This window comes from Sparus aurata, chromosome 12 (assembly GCF_900880675.1).
Source record: "Sparus aurata chromosome 12, fSpaAur1.1, whole genome shotgun sequence".
In the NCBI taxonomy this organism is placed as follows: domain Eukaryota; kingdom Metazoa; phylum Chordata; class Actinopteri; order Spariformes; family Sparidae; genus Sparus; species Sparus aurata.
In genome coordinates this window covers 8,336,349-8,353,415 of record NC_044198.1, presented here as the reverse complement: position 1 = coordinate 8,353,415, position 17,067 = coordinate 8,336,349, and the positions used below count along the sequence as shown (strand labels likewise).

Below are 17,067 nucleotides of genomic sequence, written 5' to 3'. Positions count from 1 at the left end.
AAAAGGAGGATAACCCTGAGCCTTTTTTTTTGGATTTCTTTGCACCGCTGCCATGTTGTGGATTTCAGACATTGTATGTGGGCTAAAACGTCCAATTATAGAACAGGCACAGTGTTACATCTGAAAGGCATAAGCAGCTACATATGGGCAAACACGCAGCACACGCCGTCTCACACGCAGTGTACGCACACATACTCTTTCCACGCTCGAGGCTGGGGGCTCTGATCTTTCCAAAGGTTTCCTCCTGTGGCCCCTGTACCAGACTGTCTGGAGAGCTGTGGAGGGGCTGGCATCGCCTCGCCTGCTCGATGAAACAGCCAGTAACATGTGCTTTCTGTGGCACGGCAACCAGCCTCTCCTCCGCTCCTCTCCTCCATCTCCCGCCTCCCCTTCCCGTTGCTCCTCTCGAGGAGGATTACCGGCAGAGACTGGACGTTTGATCCTGCCTTGCTCTCCACCGCGGCTATATCCGTCTGACAAGGCTCTTTGTATCTCTTCCTCTTCCAGACTTCTCGATGTTTCTCACTCTGTCCGTCTTTAAGAAAAAGATAAGAGTTAAGCCTTTTTCACTGTCTGCCATTTGATGTCTCGGAACTCGTCTGCAGCCTACCTGGGAGTGGGCAGTACAGCTGGGTCACAGATATGTGAGAAGTTAATTCAATTTCTGGTGCGGAGAAGATCACAGAGACAGGTGCGGGTCATTTATGGGCTCCTTTCCTCGGATAATGGGAGGAGAAACGTAAATGATGATTAACTGTCATGAAGTTGAGAGGTTTTCAAAAGCCGCACTCCCCCTACATCCTTGTATAACGCTCATGAATACACACAAAAAAAAAAAAAACATGCACGTCACCCTCCTATGCCTCCTCCACTTAAGCTGCTGTGACAATGCTTTTATCTCAGCTGTGATTAATTGCGAGGGACAGTGCCAACAAGCTTTCCAAGGTAATTTGCAGGGGGAAGCACAAACAGGAAGTCGCTCCCACCACGTAATGTTGTTGACAGTGGCTACAGAGGGCAAAAAAAAAAAAAAAAGGTTTAAAAAATGAAAGAAGTTGCGACAATGTGATACAAAGTGACAGAGGACAGTATTCACTGACCTTAAGCTGTCATGCAAAAGTGTTAACATAGTCACCTAATTAAGTTGACGGGTTTAGAGTCGGGGGAGGGAAACCTAAAAAAAGTCTTAGGACGCCCACTCAAATTAGGCCCTCATTAGTAGGTCGCAAAAGGCAGTAGGACCAGCTAACTGTGACTCATTTGCACTGACACCAGTCTCACCGTGTTGTAAAGCACCGAGCAGTCGCTTTGTCAAAGCAAGCAGCTCACTATTGCTGCTGATTGGTCTCGTTAGATTTTTTCGTCACTTTACGTAATTAAAACTACCGTAACTGAATAAGCAAGCTGTTCTCAGAGGAAAAAAATAAGGTGGCCAGAGCTCTCTTTGAAGCTAGAAAGGTGACAGGGTCCGCCACATATAAACAAAGGTCAGTTTTTTTATTCAGTGTATTCAGTCAAGGAAAAAAAAAAAAAGTTTATTTAGTTTGTGTAGGCACAAAAAAAATCAGTCAATGCAGATATTTTCTCTTCTGATGAAAATTTCACTACCTTTAACAATAAACAAAACAAATTCACGCACATTGTCTCTCACACACGAACCCCCTGAGGACAAGTCGACATGTATGCGGGTATTTTTTTGGAAACAGGGTTGGATAACAGAAACGACCTGTCCAGATGGGCTATTTAGCACCGCTTCGGAATAATCTCCGTCCATAGTAACACACCTGACGACACATATCCTGCCATTCATGTACCGAAGACACACGTGTGCCGGTGCGAACGGGAACAAGATTGTATAATCTATGGCTGGTTGCTAAGTTACAGAAAGTGCAATAATTAAGGCAGGGAAACTTGACTGCTCTTCACAGACTCCTCTTCGATAATGATGTTTTTTATGAAATTACTGTCGGCAAAAGGGTTGCGTTCCGTTCAAAAGGCATTTTATCCTCACGCAAGCGCGTTGGTCATTCAGCGTCACGTGAAGCCAAACTGTACATCAAACCGTGGTCTCATGCTGCACTCACTCTGGTTGAGTGCCCGTCGGAAAACTCGCCACCGTCCACCGCACCGCTGAGTGGATGTAAACCGTATCACTCGGTATCCACCCGTCCAATCGCCTAATCTGTAAATTGGCTGATTGCTGTATTGTGTTCGCAGGCATTGCTGTGTGATGATTGAATGATTGTTTATCCAAGCTGTGGGTATGATGATTAAAGCGGGCTGCGCTCAGTCCCAGAGCCGGTCGGGTAATTAACAGGCTGTTCTCCATGTTAATAGCATTAGTCACCTTGGAGATAATCGCAGCCATCAAGAGCACAGAGCTGCCGCCCCCCTGTGTACCTGATAGACTCCTTAAACAAAGGACCGGCAAACATCCGGCACTCACAAAGCTTTCAGGTTCTGGCCTTTTGAATTTCTACTGTATTAATAATCTAATTAATAAATAAAGGGCCTTTCAAAATGTTTCTTGATCACTGCTGGGAATAACAAGTATAACAAACGATAACAAGTAACACATATAATCAGATCTTACTAGTGGCAATCAGGGCTACGACTTAAGATTCTTTTTTATTATCAATTAACCTCGTGATTATTTCCCCACTTGTTCTTCTTGACCCATAAAATGTTAGTCAGGGGATCAGACCAATCTGCACGCTCATGTTTCATTTGCTGTGCCAGATGTGTCTTGGCCTCCCTCTCAATCTCTTAGATTTTCCTCCATCCTGGTTTGTGACAGGCCAATCACGAACTGTCTAGTATGCATTGTTTTCAGTAGCGACACTGGTCCAAATTTAGAAAAGTCACGACTACAGGTAGGGCTGCAGCTATCGATTCTTTTTGTAATCGATTAATCTAGCACTTTATCGATCGATTAATCGAGTAATCAGATTATTTTTTTACCGCGTTTTTAAACAACCAAAACAAATAATGCATAACGAAAATGATGTGGCTGTAAAATGATCAAGCATTTCTCAAAAAAACAGAGGTATTCATTCTAACTCCAACATTTGGCTCCAAAACTAAGCCCATTTATTAAGTGCCAGTGCCAATAATTAAACGACAATACAGTTAAATCAACTTACTGTAAAACATGTATAACATGTAAAACTGTGAATACAAACTTAAATAGTAAAGGCCCTTAGGCCTTGGTTTTGTTTTCTTCATACAACATTACAAAAAAAGGATTGCACCTTCTGCAAATTACCCACCTGAGAACAAAGAATGAATATCAAAATCAAGCCAAACAGGTACACAATGTGTACAATTTCTAAAAAAATAAATGTAAATAAAACAATTATAAATAAATAAAATAAATAAATAATAAATAAATTATAAATAAGAATATTTTCAGTCTGCAGTCCCCAAATCCATGATAACCACACTAACCCGCCAATCACAAGGAGGCAAATACACTGTGTGGGAAGACTAGGGTCCTACCTACTCCACATTATACGTGTCCTCCTGGAACCAAAACTTATCCTGAACTGTCAGGAATCATTTCAAAGTGACACAGACACATTGGATTAGCCGGTGGAGGCGGTGTAATGCACTCAAACAGAGTTTATAATCACAAAACAGCCAATGTAGCACGTAATTCATGATCATGTCTGTATAAAGTGATGTTTATTTTTGCTCTTCTTCGGCGGCTGTTTCAGTGAGTTTTGGGCGCAGAGTGATGAGACGTATACCGTTGAAATTTGTAGAGTCCCAGCTTTCATATGACATGCTGTATGTAGCATTAGCATGAAGTAGTGTAATCACTAACGCCGATTTTTCTGACATGCGCCATTAGCGTGTTTTTTCTACGTGCTCCTTTAGTTGCTTGGTGTCTGAATTGAGTTTCGATTAGGTGAAAATGATTATCATGAGCGTTTAGTCGAGCTTCTTCCCGTTAAGTGGGTGTGCTGCATTAATATGTTGCTACATGGTTAGCATGCTCTTATAGGGTGTATAATGCAACATGCGCAGCTCGGGTTGAAGAGGTTAAAAACATCAAAGCTAAACATCATATCTAGTCAAACCGTATCACATCACTACAAATACAGAGCTAAATTGTGCCAGCCAGCTAAATTCAACATGTATGACGCGCTGGTGTGCTTCCTGAACAACGGTCTGTGTGGAACAATCAGATCCCTGCGCGTATCGTGTACGTCATAGGAATTTAACGAGGCTTCGAGGCAGAGTTTTTGCCTCGAGGAATTTTTATAATCGAGTTAATCGAGTAACTCAATGAATCGTTTCAGCCCTAACTACAGGTTTCGCTTCTCTGATCGCTAGTAGGGTCGCTCCAGTTGCGTCCATCCTGCGGGTACATTCAGATCAAACTGTCCCTCTGAATTCAGTGCTGATCGAATGTGAATCAAGATTCTGTTGTTGCACATCCCATTTCTCACCTCGAATGGTTTCAGAAACACATTTTAGTGTACTGTTTAGGTCTAATTTGACCAAGTTTGTGACCAGGCTGCCATTTTTGCCTGCTTAACAACTGACCAATAACAGCAATCGATCGTTGTTGGTCCGTTTGGTTGTCTACTCAGTCTGTCTGCTCTGCGGCCTTTTGGTCTGTGGCTGTTGTTAGAAAAAATAACCAAGAGGCATGAACCCAGCAAATGTCAAAACATATGCTTTGTCCAACTTCCTAAATTTAAGGATATCCTGCTTTTATTTGTCATTTCAGATAGTAGATCAAGACTCTTTGGGTTTTGTGCTATTAGCCAGACAAAAGAGGCAATCATTAGTTGCAATTTGTCCAACCAGCAGTCCACAAACCAAAGATACTCAAATTATAATAGAAGAGTGAGTAAAGCAACATATATTCCCACTTGAGAAGCTGAAACCAGAGATTTTTTGGGCATTTTTTGCAAAAAAAAAAAAAAAAGATTATTTGATAAATATTTTCAACTACAGCAGCATTTAGGGATGTCACGGTGTGAATTTCGAATAGAAAATTAATTGAAGTGGCTTTTCAAGCTCGTTCACGGAAACCAAGATCAGGATCTGCAATTGGAAAAGATCAGTGCTGAAAATAAAAACAAATGTTGAGTAGTAAATTCAAACCCACTGATTATATGTTATGAGCTTGTTTCTTTTGTGTGAGTAAATTTCCCTCTGTGCCATGTTTACTCACAAGGACTTTGAGCGAGGTAACATAATGAACAACACTGAGGGAAAGTTCTTAAAAAACAAGTTACTTTTTAGGATTCTTCTTTAGTATTTTGTCATCATTATGGGTCACACAAAAGTGAGTATGTATGCATATAGCTGCGTGTCTCAATGCACTTGAGAAAACGACATAACTTGGTTTGGAGCCACGACAGTCTTTTTACAAAGCTCCTAAGATGAATCTGAAGTGTTATGTGAGCTTCGTGGTTCCGCGTGTGTGTCGGCCCCGAGCTAACACAGCCCTGTCAAAGATTATTTAAAACTGGGAAACTTAATGTTCTGTAAAGGCGGCCGTGCTCACAGAAGTTAGGATCTTTATCTTGATAATGTTTAACTCGTGTGTTACGTTACTTAAGCTTGTTTTGTGCTGGGGGTGGGGAAAAAAAAGTGAGGGGAAATGTTCCTTATGGGGGATCTAAATCACCGCAATGAGCCTTAAGTTGTGAGGGAAACTCGCCGGGGAAAAAGACAGATGCAGTCTTTTGCTCCATGGTCTGATGTCATAAATTACCTGGCCATTGATCCATGGGTGTCTGGGATTCTCTGCGGACCTCCTTCTCACATTCATCAAGCCTGGAGTCTGCAGCCGAGCCCGAGTGGAAATGCCTCAGACGCACTCTCCTCTCCGCAGCATTCCGCGTTGCTTGGATACAACACAGATTTGCTTTTTTTTTTTTTTTTTTTTGTTTACATGAAGAGAAGGTTGAACCTGGAGGACTGTATTATGCACTGAGATGTTTTGGCATATCGGCCCGCGTCAGATTTCTGATTTTGATATTGTCTGAATGATTTTCACGGCACAGAGTAAAAAAGGGCTGCTTTCAGAACAAAACACATCTATTTTCCTCGTCTCCGTCTTGAGGCTGATAAAGCTCGAGACTGCCCGAGCGACGGTCCAGGAATGAAATGCAGACAAGCCAGGAGGGCATCCAGGCAGATGGTGATGATATTTATTATAGGCTCTTTGCGAAAAGTGGATGCCCGTGTTTGACGGTGCAAACGGAGACGGAGGCGGTCATGCAAAGGTGAAGCCTCGCTCGCACAAAGCCAAAACAACCAAAAAAACAAAACAAAAAACAAAGACTGGAAATCTTTTGCGTGTTGTTTGTACCACTTCAGAGGAAAGAAGCTTTATGAATTATTCCTGGTCCACAGAGAAAGCAGAGAGAAACACATACTAAGGTTAGAGGAAGTAGAAATAAAAACAGGTCAGGTAGAATTTAGATGATAACTGTGTCTTTATTTATTTGAAACTCATCGGTGCTCTTTCTTCAACGCAGTGTGTGTGATCTCACTCTTCACAAAAACAGATCTACATGACCGAGATGCATTCAGCAGTTCAAAGGCTCTATGGTAAATGGTCTGCATTTTTATAACGACAGCTCAAAGCGCTTTACAATACATGCCACATTCACCCATTCACACATACATTCATACACTGATGACGGAGGCTGCCATGCAAGGCGCCAACTGCTCATCGGGAGCAATTTAGGGTTCAGTATCTTGCTCAAGGACACTTCAACATGCAGCTAGGGGCAGCCGGGATTCCAACCGGTGACCTTCCGATCACTAGACGACCCACTCTACCCACTGAGCCAACAGCTCTACAATGTAATGCATCAAGTAGTAATGACTATTGTGTAAAATGTATAAAGGTCAAACCAGTTTTGAAAGGGCACCGCATTAGAAACATCAAAAGAAATATATATATAATATTTTATCAGTTTCGAAACTCTCTGGAGACGTGAATCTTTTAAGAGATTATGATGTTACAGGCCCAACGTCCACTGAAGGAAGGAGAGTAAGGAAAGGAGACGAAAAAATAAAGGAATTCGTTTTCTTTGTGTCCGTCTGAAAAAGCCCTGTAGCAGCCATGGTAATAATGACATTTGGGAGCAAAAGAGGAGAAATGGGTTAAGTTACTGTAGTCCGCAGAGGGAGGACTTGGGGGTCGGTTTGATCAGTCTACAAAACATTGGGGTGCTGTTGGTCCTTTTTTTTCCTTCCTACAGACAGTCTTTTATCCATCATGACGAACTTCGCCTCGCCTTAGAGGTGCAATATCTAAGGACTTTATCGTCAAATATGAAGAGATTTAACTGAAGTTTTCAACGAATGGGAAGAAATAACAGCCTTGACTTAAAACCAAAACATGTCAACCTGCATGTGGCTCCAAAGGAAAATTCAGGGGAATTCAACTGGCTCCATCCTGTGGGGACCCAGAAGGTCTGTACAGAGTTCAAAGCCAAACAAGTAGTCCAATAGTTGGATATTTCAGTGTGGTAGCAAGGTGCTGGACCACCTAAGAGGGCAACATTGCCATCCATATAGCCAAACAGCAGGCTTTGTTAGAACTATCTCTATTTAGGTGCGGCTGTGGATCAGTGTCTTGTTATCAGAAAGTGTCCTTGGTCACCACCTTGCATGGCAGCCACCACCCTCAGAGTAAAAATGACTGTAAGTCGTTTTGAAAGAAAACATCTGCTAAATGTAGGTATAGTGTTTTTGCTCAAACAGATCATAATGACGTGATCAAGATAAGAGATGATGAAATGTAAACACGATGTAGTACTTGACGTTCCTGGCTGACGTCTCAAAGCGCTCTCAAGTGTTGAGAAGCTAGCCCCTTCTCCTACTTCTCTTCATTATCCAGCAGAACAGATTCTTTGTTCCCGGCTGTCGTGGTTTCCGCTTCGCTAGAGAGAGGAAAGAAAGAGCAGTACCTTGAAGACATATCACTTCTTTTTTCTCTTGCACTCTCTCTCCCACACAAAAGCCTTTCTCTACCAGGAAGGGGGGGTCTCCTTTTTTAGTTGGCTTCAGGTTCACTGCCTCGCTATTCCTCACGAATGACCTACTATGTGTCCGTGTGGCGAGCATGTTAGTGATGGCATGTTACAGGAGTTCAGCTGATGCTTTCTTCCTCTTTCTTTATCCCGGGCCTGCCCTGTGCGCAATTAGAGCGTTGCACTTGTGTTTTGATGAGTAGCCAGTGTAAAGGTGAAGGTGGGCTCCATTTAATTATGTGGCCGTGCTCCCGCAATCTCGGCGACTCTCTCCCTCCGGAGTCCGCGCTCTGAGCTGAGTTATCGTCTTTTGTAATGGAGATTAACCTCACTAAAAACCGCACTTAGCCTATTTAACTTCCATATTTTAACACGAGGCCGCGTGGGCCCCGCTAACTAAGCAGTTCCGCCTCGTCTGCTGTGGGTTGTACGAGATTTAAGACCGTGGTCAATCCGTGCCTTCTTACAGGCTTTTAGGGGGTAATAGGATAAGATTAACACATTTGCATACTATTTGCGATGCATTATTCATGCGGCGTTCCTCTTCTCTAATTTGCAGGAGCAGGGCCCCTCTCTCCGCGCTGACTTTAACATCTGGGTGACCTGGAAACGGTAGAAGGGAAGAGCCCCAGCGCTCATTAATCCCATCTGGGTGTCCCCGGCACATGCCACCTAAACATTTACAAACCTGAAGCAGACGGCGGTGCAGGGGCCTGCACTCCTGAAATATAAGCCTTTCCATTTTTCATTTTAAGCTGTTGAACTCTTATTTCTATTCCACATCTGCTTATTGTGTTCTCTTCTGCCAGCGCTCGCAAAGTTTGCCGCCGCGGAAACTCAGAAGAACAGTTTGCTGGTTTGAAATATTCATCAAAGCAGATATTGATTTCAAACAAGGGGATGTCAGCGATCACAGGGAGGACATCTCACTGTCCTTGATAGAACTGATAGAAAATGTTGTATTCTAGAAATCCCTTTCATGCTGTATCCCAGCTCAAACACCCTCCGAGTCATTGGCACAAGTCGGCCTTTGTCAGCGGCTTGTTGCTTGACTGAACATGCTGGATTTGCAGCGAGGCCCGTCGGTGAGAAGAAATCCCTCTGATTGGCTGTTTAGTTAACCGAATCGGTGCATGAGAGGTGCAACGTAAAAAAGAGAAAAGAGAAAGGGGGAAGACCCTGGAGCCTGCTGCTGTAATATCTGTTTCTCTTCAGCTGATCCGTCCAATAAAGATACGAAAAAGTAAAAAGAAATTGACGCATTTGGCGCTAAGAGGGCAAAAACTCAGGATACAAAATGTCAACAAAGCGCTTACGTCACTGCTCTCACCTGATCGCTAGGCTAATCGCTAGGGCAGAATATTATAGAGGGCAACTTATGCACGTTTTTCAACAGGTATCTTTAATAGTACGCATGCAATGTATACAGATTATCTTCATGACCGGGTATTCTCTTTAAAAATGACTCTAAAGAGGACAGTTTAACCTACTGATACATGTGTACGTTACTGGAAACCTTTCATAGTGCAAAAGTCTGCGAAAGTGCGAGAGAGTGCGATCGCCCCGCGAGCGGATGTTTCTCAGGAGTACATTTTCATTTTCTTTGTTTCTTTTTTGGCCGTTTAACAAATGAAAGCTCCTCTGACTGAATGAGACATTGCCAGCATAGCATAATGGACACGTGCTGCGCGGTAGAGCCGAGCGTTTGGGTGAGGTTTTCATTTGGAGAGGTAGAGTAGCTGATCACTGCCGGGCATAAATCTCTCCTTACCAGAAAGCAATCAGCACCCTGACTGCGGGCTCATTAACCAAACCCGAAGTTTACGAGATCCATCATCACCTCTACCTGGCATCTGGGTGTAAATGTAGTGTGTGTGTGTGTGTGTGTGTGTGTGTGTGTGTGTGTGTGTGTGTGTGTGTGTGTGTGTGTGTGTGTGTGTGTGTGTGTGTGTGTGTGTGTGTGTGTGTGTGTGTGTGTGTAGATTGTTGGAAACAGCTCAGCCAGATTTTTTTTTTCTTTTGGTCATGTGAGCTCGCTGTTGCTGCTTTTTCACCTGCTGAGAGCTCCCTTCCTGTTGTTCTGAGGCTGCGGAATGATTCAATGCCCTAAACACAACATGAGGGGGATTGTGTGTGTGTGTGCGTGTGTGTGCGCCTGCCTGTGAATGAGTATTTGGCTGCCTCACACTTCCCAGACAGGCATCAGTCTCCTCCATTGACTTCAATTCTCTGACTGGCTGTCTGAGCATCTGATCATCCGTCTGACTCACCCCAGCCTGCTGGATATAAATCCTCCCCTCCCCTCTCTCGCTGGTCATGAGGAGAAGAGTCAGATCGTTGTGCAGCTCTAACTGAAACTCGACAACAGCGGGCAGCAGGAACGAGCATTAATTGTTCCTCCCGCTAATTATTTCTCGTCTTCAAAAAGCACCTGTAGTGGCGTTATGTTTCTCCCGGGGCCCGAGCGAATGACGCTGAAATTGAAAAAATGATGCCCTCTTGTTTTGATGATTTAGTACATTTTATTAAATTAAAACGTAACGGCTTATTTCCCGAGGTGACGGGAGGCGTTATCTCCACCGTGGGAAATAAGGCCGGGCCAAGTGCGCGATCTGCATCTGCAACTTTATCTGCAAGCCACGCCTTGGTATCCTGGGGTCGTGTTTGGACTCGTGTTTTGTTTTGTTTCGCCAGACTTCACTCACGTCTGTGGTCATCAATGTGCAGCGGGGTTAGACAAAGCAGGAACACATCAGGAATCACAGACAGCTTGTTGGGTTTTCCCTACCTGCATTAATGTCTCTCCTTTGTTGCCCAACCTGTTGTTTTCTCTTTGTTTGCACCGTTTGTCGTTTTCTGTTTATCATGTTAAGAGCTGCAACTGTTTTTTGCTATTCAGGGAATCGTTTCATTATTTTTATTTTTTTTAAGCAAAGATGTCAAACATTTGCTGGTTTCAGCTCCTTGAATGTGCTCGTCTTTTCTGTCATGTGTGGCAGTTCTCGGCAAAAGGATGCACTGTGAAGATGCCACTGTGAAACTGCGATGAGCATTTTTGACATTTTTATATATACGAGACGATTCAGCGAGTAGTTTAACTGACCGGCAGATAAATCAGTAATGAATAGGATGTCACAATTTCACTTTTAAAGGGGTGATGATTGAAATCTATTGAATTGTTTGAAAAGAGGGTCTATGCCCACTGGAGAGGCTTGAGAATCTGAAGTGTGTAACAAACAGAATTTCTATCTTTTGATTTTTACCACTGAAGGCTTGTGTTTTTAGGTTGAACTCTGGAATCTTTACTTTTGGGTGAATATCATTTCAACTTGGCTAACAAAAACGAAAAAGTCACCAGAATGAGGTCAAGCTGTTGTTTTAAAATACCTTTAAAAGAAAAAAAAAAAAAGGAAAGGAAAAGATTTTTTTGGCCTTTTCATGACTTTATTCATAGGACAGCTTATAGAGATGACAGGAAATGGGGATGAGAGAGAGAGGGGGGATGACACATAGTAAAAGGCCCTGGGCTGCCGCAACAAGGACAGAGTCTGTGCACGCTCTGCCCCCTGAGCGACTGGAGCACCCAAAAATACCTCTATCTTTTCAAAGAAGAATCAAAAGATTAAATGATAGTTGTCAGGAAAAAATAGTCTATGCATAAAATTTTTTCTTTTTCTTTTAATAGACGGTTGAATCTTGTACTTGGAGAATCATGACAGACCCTGTAATGATTATAATCGTTAGTGGCAGCTGTTAGATTCAAACGTTAGGCACATATCTGGCATTATAGCACGTGTGATACTTTTGTACGGGCGTGGTTCAAACTGTGTTTTCAGTTGCCGTCATTGATCTCTATGTACAACATGTCGCTATGCCTTCACATGAACGACCGACTTTTTTCGTTTTTTTTTTATATTTTATTTCAAGTCACTGACTGAAGAGACGTCTTCTGTTCGGATCTGTTCTGGCATTTATGTAAACGGCTCCTGTAGTTTCTCAGCCTTCCCTGCACCTTCCTGCTCCCTTTGCTTGGGTTGTTTTTCTCCTTTGGCTTTCCCCTTCCCCCCCTGACACCAAAGGGGGTTCAGTTTTTGCCAAAACAACCCACCTCTCCATCATCCATATCCCACACACCTTTCCCGCATCCCATTCCTTCAATTTGCTGTTGTTCAAGTGTGATGAGGAAGCTCTAATTTGTACCGCCGCTGATATGAGCACGTGGGATGTGTGTGCAGATAAGGGCCACCCTCCCCGAGGATCAATGCATTATTCTCGGTGTGATGTGGCGTAGCGATACGGTGGAGGGGCTTGTCAGGGATGTGACGGCTCTTTGTTACCTGACTCCTTCCTCTTTGCTGCTCCTCTCCCTCCCGCTTCCTCCTCTCTCTGCACTTTCCCCTCCTCCCCACCTTCCTCGCGACAAGTCTGCCTCTTTCAAGAGTTGTTTGCTCTTGACTGAGGAGTCAAAATCAGAGCTGTCGCTCCAGTGGAGCACACGAGCCGCCTTGTAAAGAGTCGACTGCTGTACTACAGCTGAGACCACCTGCAGGAAGTCTTTTCCTTCTCTTCGATATTTCTCTCACCAACTCCCTCGTATCGCTGTCCCTTTTCCCCATTCATCTCTTCTTGACCTTCTCTTTTCTTTAATAATTGTGAACAAACCAAAAAAAAAAAGAAGCCACATTCAGTACACGTGTATTCGGCGAGGGTTGGATCTGATGAGTACTGCACTTGCAGTGGAGACTGAAGGCCTTGAGGAGCATCGTTTCAGCAGCGAGTCAAAGCGCTGAGTGAGCCACAAGTTGTGTAGTTGACACAACGTAAGCTTCAAATGGCAAACGCTTGAAGCATGTGGCACAGACTCACATGCACACACGAAGAAAATGCACACACGGTCACGTATACTGAATGTTTCCACACATCTGTTTATGAAGATTTTACTAGGGCTGGTCGATGTAGCCTTAGAATAATGTTTCAATTAGGGCTGTCAAAGTTAACTTAATAACGCGTTAATAAAGCAACATCCTCTTAATGGCATTAACCCTTTTAACGCGCGATTAACGCTCAGTATTAAGAAAAAAAAGAAACGCATTGTTTGATTTACGGCCGTCAGTGGCACCTGTAGTCTTGATCCAGAGGGTGGCAGAAGAATAAGAAAGAGAATCAGAAGAAGAAGAAGCAGGGTTGGCGTTCGGGAAAAACACGGTCGACTGAAAAGCGAAAGTGAAAGTAAAAGGACTTCTGAGCGGCAAATTCACTTTCAAAACACTGCCAGATGGTTCGGTCCATAGGACAAAAGTTATCTGCACCTACTGTCGACATGAAATTAGTTACCATTGAAGTACGTCAAAGTACAAATCTCAAATATCATTTGCAAGCCAAACACATGGCAGATGCAGAGAGCCCACCGCCCCCCCCTCGCCAAAAGCAGACATCACCATGTTTTGATCCCATTTAGGGTGAGGGGATATTTTTTGAGCCTTTCATTTTCCTGCATGATTTGAAGTGTTGAATAAACATTTTCATAAAGCAAGCATATTTGCCCTTTCTTATGTTGTTAAAAGTATTAAGAGCATGAAAAACATACATTAAGGTACATTTAGAAAAAAAAAAAAATGTGCCAAAAAAATTGCGATTAATCGCGATAAAAAAAAAATTATCGTTTGACAACCCTAGTTTCAATACTTTCAGGCTTTCATGATATGTATCTCAATATTTTGCTCCCTCTAACTACAGCGGTTCATAATGACCTCATTACTTTCATGTGTTCCTGGATAAGCAGGGTTATTTTGCCTCTACTGCAACAATGAAGTCAGCAAGACCAGGGACATGCGTGTTGATCTGCAGGGAGCCTCTGCGTGTCCGCTCATCTCGGAGGAATAAATACGTGAAAAAAATTCACAAACAGCAGTGACACTATCAGGTGGTTTTCTGTCCAGATTAGCTCGCAGCATGCAGAGAAAATCTAACAGATGCTGATCTGACCCGCTGCAGCTCCATAACCTGCACACGGAGCTGATTTGGGCTCCGTTTGAACCGGCCCAGTTCGTTGACATGGCCGCCGCGATGGGGGCCATAATACAAAAGAGGAAATATTGATAAAAAAGGTGTCCTGAATAAACGTTTAAAACACAGGAATATGGATCAGCGTCGGGCGGCGGGAGTTTAATGTAAAAACTGTCCCGGCTCCCATGGTGTCCTTCCTGAGGTTTTTAAAAAGGACAAAAATCGACAAGTTCTAAAGGCGTATTTGAAAGGCAAGAGAATAAAAGCAACCATGATAAAAAGATGAATGGGGAGTAAAAGACTTGGGCAGGATATTATTAAAAGTGCTTATAAGATAAACTGTAATCAAAGCATACAAAAATAAGACAATACAAACAACACACACCTCTTAATGGGTCAGTATTAAAAAAAGTGTTGAAGTAGATAAAGTGCTTATGGTACATTAAAGAAGTATTAAAGCAAACATTTCATAAAATGAACACAAACATAGACACAAAAAAGACTGTTCTTCTTGTTCTAATACAAATGAAGAGGAACAGTCAGTGACATCACTGTAAGGCAGCCTTTTAAAGCCAAGAAAAAGACAACACTTATGCCATGACCTGATAAAAAAAGACCAAACATGGTCTGATGTCACCATAATGCCATAGCATCAATATATTGCCCAGCGCCACTTAACAGTCTGGATTTCCACCTCTGTTCAGCATTTTGTACTCGTATGACTCAGGTGGGGAAGATGATGTTTTGCAGCCTTAGGCGACAGGTGCACAAACACCTGCGCGCTTTCTTCGCTCGCATTCGGCTTTTTATTGCGCTTTGTTTTTAGTTGTGCAACCATATGTGGGAGTTGGTTTCTTTGTGTTGCTTGAAACAGCAATTGCAGGATTCTGGAGTAATGAAATGGATTAAAACCAGTGCTGCAATAACGATCCAATCTGCAGGCCCTGGAAAATGGAAAGTTTAATTTGCAGCAGTTACCGAATGAAATCAGATGAACCGTTTGTGGATGACTGAAAGAGCTTAAAAAACTCACCAGCCAGCGTTCACTTTGTCATTAAAAACTGTTGTGTGAAGTGCAGATGTGTATGCAAGAGTTCTAGCAGAGCTGTAGTCGGTTTATTACGGTTTATGTTTCTGAGAGTGTGTGCGCGATGCACTCACAACACTGTGGAAAAAAAAAAGGAGGAATATCTGCGCCTGGCTTTGAATGTGTTGCAGACCACAGTGAGGTAATTCCAGATGGATCGTGCTGAGGCCAGCCTCAGCCTTAGGAGATGACCGCAGCCTGTTTATTCCCAGGTGCACTTGCGCTCTCCACTCCACAAGAAAATGGTGCATTTTTCATCAAGATCATAGCAATTCTCCTTACCGCTACCCTGGCTCGCTTATCACCAAACATACATTAGAATGTCAGACACATCTCTCCCCTCCTGATCCTTATCTGCGGAGTCTCTCTCTCTCTCTCTCTCTCTCTCTCTCTCTCTCTCTCTCTCTCTCTCTCTCTCTCTCATCTCCAAACCACTCCAGCAAATGTTACCATTTCATATCTGGGCTGGGAAAATAAGCTTTTTTCTTTCTCCCCCACTGCACGTGAGGATCTGCAGACACGATAACCTTCGCCGCCGAACTGCAAATGTCACTTCGGCTAGCCAACCAATCGCATTTCTTTTCACTGGCCAGTGCGGGCTCTGTTATGGGGTTCACACCCATGACACTGGGACTGAGACAGATGTGCGCACATGAATAAGAATGAGTCAGCAGGGCTCTCAGGTGTGGCCAGGAGAGGCCGACTGAAATGCCACAAAATACCAGGAAACCGTATCAGATGGAACTGGTGCTTTGTATCTGAAAACTGACTGGAGAGGTAACAGTGAGTTGATCTGTGCAGTGTTTTTCCAAAGCGTGGAAGCTAATTAGGGCCCCGGGCTGATGTGGGTGATGCCTCACACGGTCCGTTCATTGTAGCAACAGGAAAGCAGTGTTGCTCATCAGGCTGACATCAGGTTTTAAATGAGACCATTGTGCACCTTTCAGCGCTTCTGCGGCATATATCTGCACCTGAAAACCCACCGGTCCTGCCTCCGAGGCGCGCTAACATTAACCGAGTGTGAATTGTGACTCGAAAACGCTGCCGGTTGCTTTGCTAGTTTTTGCACAACAGCCCCTTACGAGGCTGATGTTTGCTCGCAACTGGCGATCAAGCGTTTTGTTCCACGTAAGCTCTCTCTCACTCACGTCTCTCCCGGTGTATATTGTGCTGCCATGGCCGCCGGTTCATATCTGTCACGCACAGAGAAAAATGAAAGGGCATATCTGAGCAGCATCTGGATTTACATGCTAGGTAATGTGTTCTTCACACACACACACACACACACACACACACACACACACACACACACACACACACACACACACACACACACACACACAGAGATGGGAGATGGGGAGGCAGTTAGGCTTATCATTAATATTTCAGTACTCCCGTGCAGTTATTGGTCTGTTCTCCAGGCCTTGAGGTTTATCTGCGTGATGGCATATTTTAGGCACTGGGACCATCAATATTCGTGACCAGAGAGTATTTATTATGCAGTTTTTTTAATGAGTATTCGTGGCTGCCGCGGCGTCCCTGTGATCTCCACCGTTCCCCATGTTTCCCGTATCAGTCCCAGTTATGCTTTATCTACATATGCTAAGATACTAATCTGCAAGAAGCTGATATCAGGCAGTTTATTGGCTCTAATCTACACTACAGATCAGGTGTATTTGTTTTAGCCTTTGTAGTTTGCAAATACGAGGGATTTGCTGCACAAAATTGTAAATAGAGACTTAAAATGGAGATTACGAAAGAGAACGCTTCCATGAGCGTGTAAGGCCCACTCATCAGAAGATGGGCTAAACAGACACTAAAGAACCATCTTCAACTTGAGCCTCTACGATTATTCCTGGTCTCAAGAACACTTTTTAAAGGTTTTGTCTCAGTCTCAGACAAAGACGAATTCCAAGACCAGTCAAGACCGCTACTGCAGAGATATCACTGTGTTGTTTGATATGT

General features: G+C 43.5%; 1 protein-coding gene across 11 annotated transcripts in view; it reads left to right on the top strand.

Annotated features, from left to right (window-relative positions):
• The window catches only part of vav2 (vav 2 guanine nucleotide exchange factor), a 238,393-nt gene that overhangs the window by 48,843 nt on the left and 172,483 nt on the right, over window positions 1-17,067 (top strand). The window lies entirely within an intron of this gene.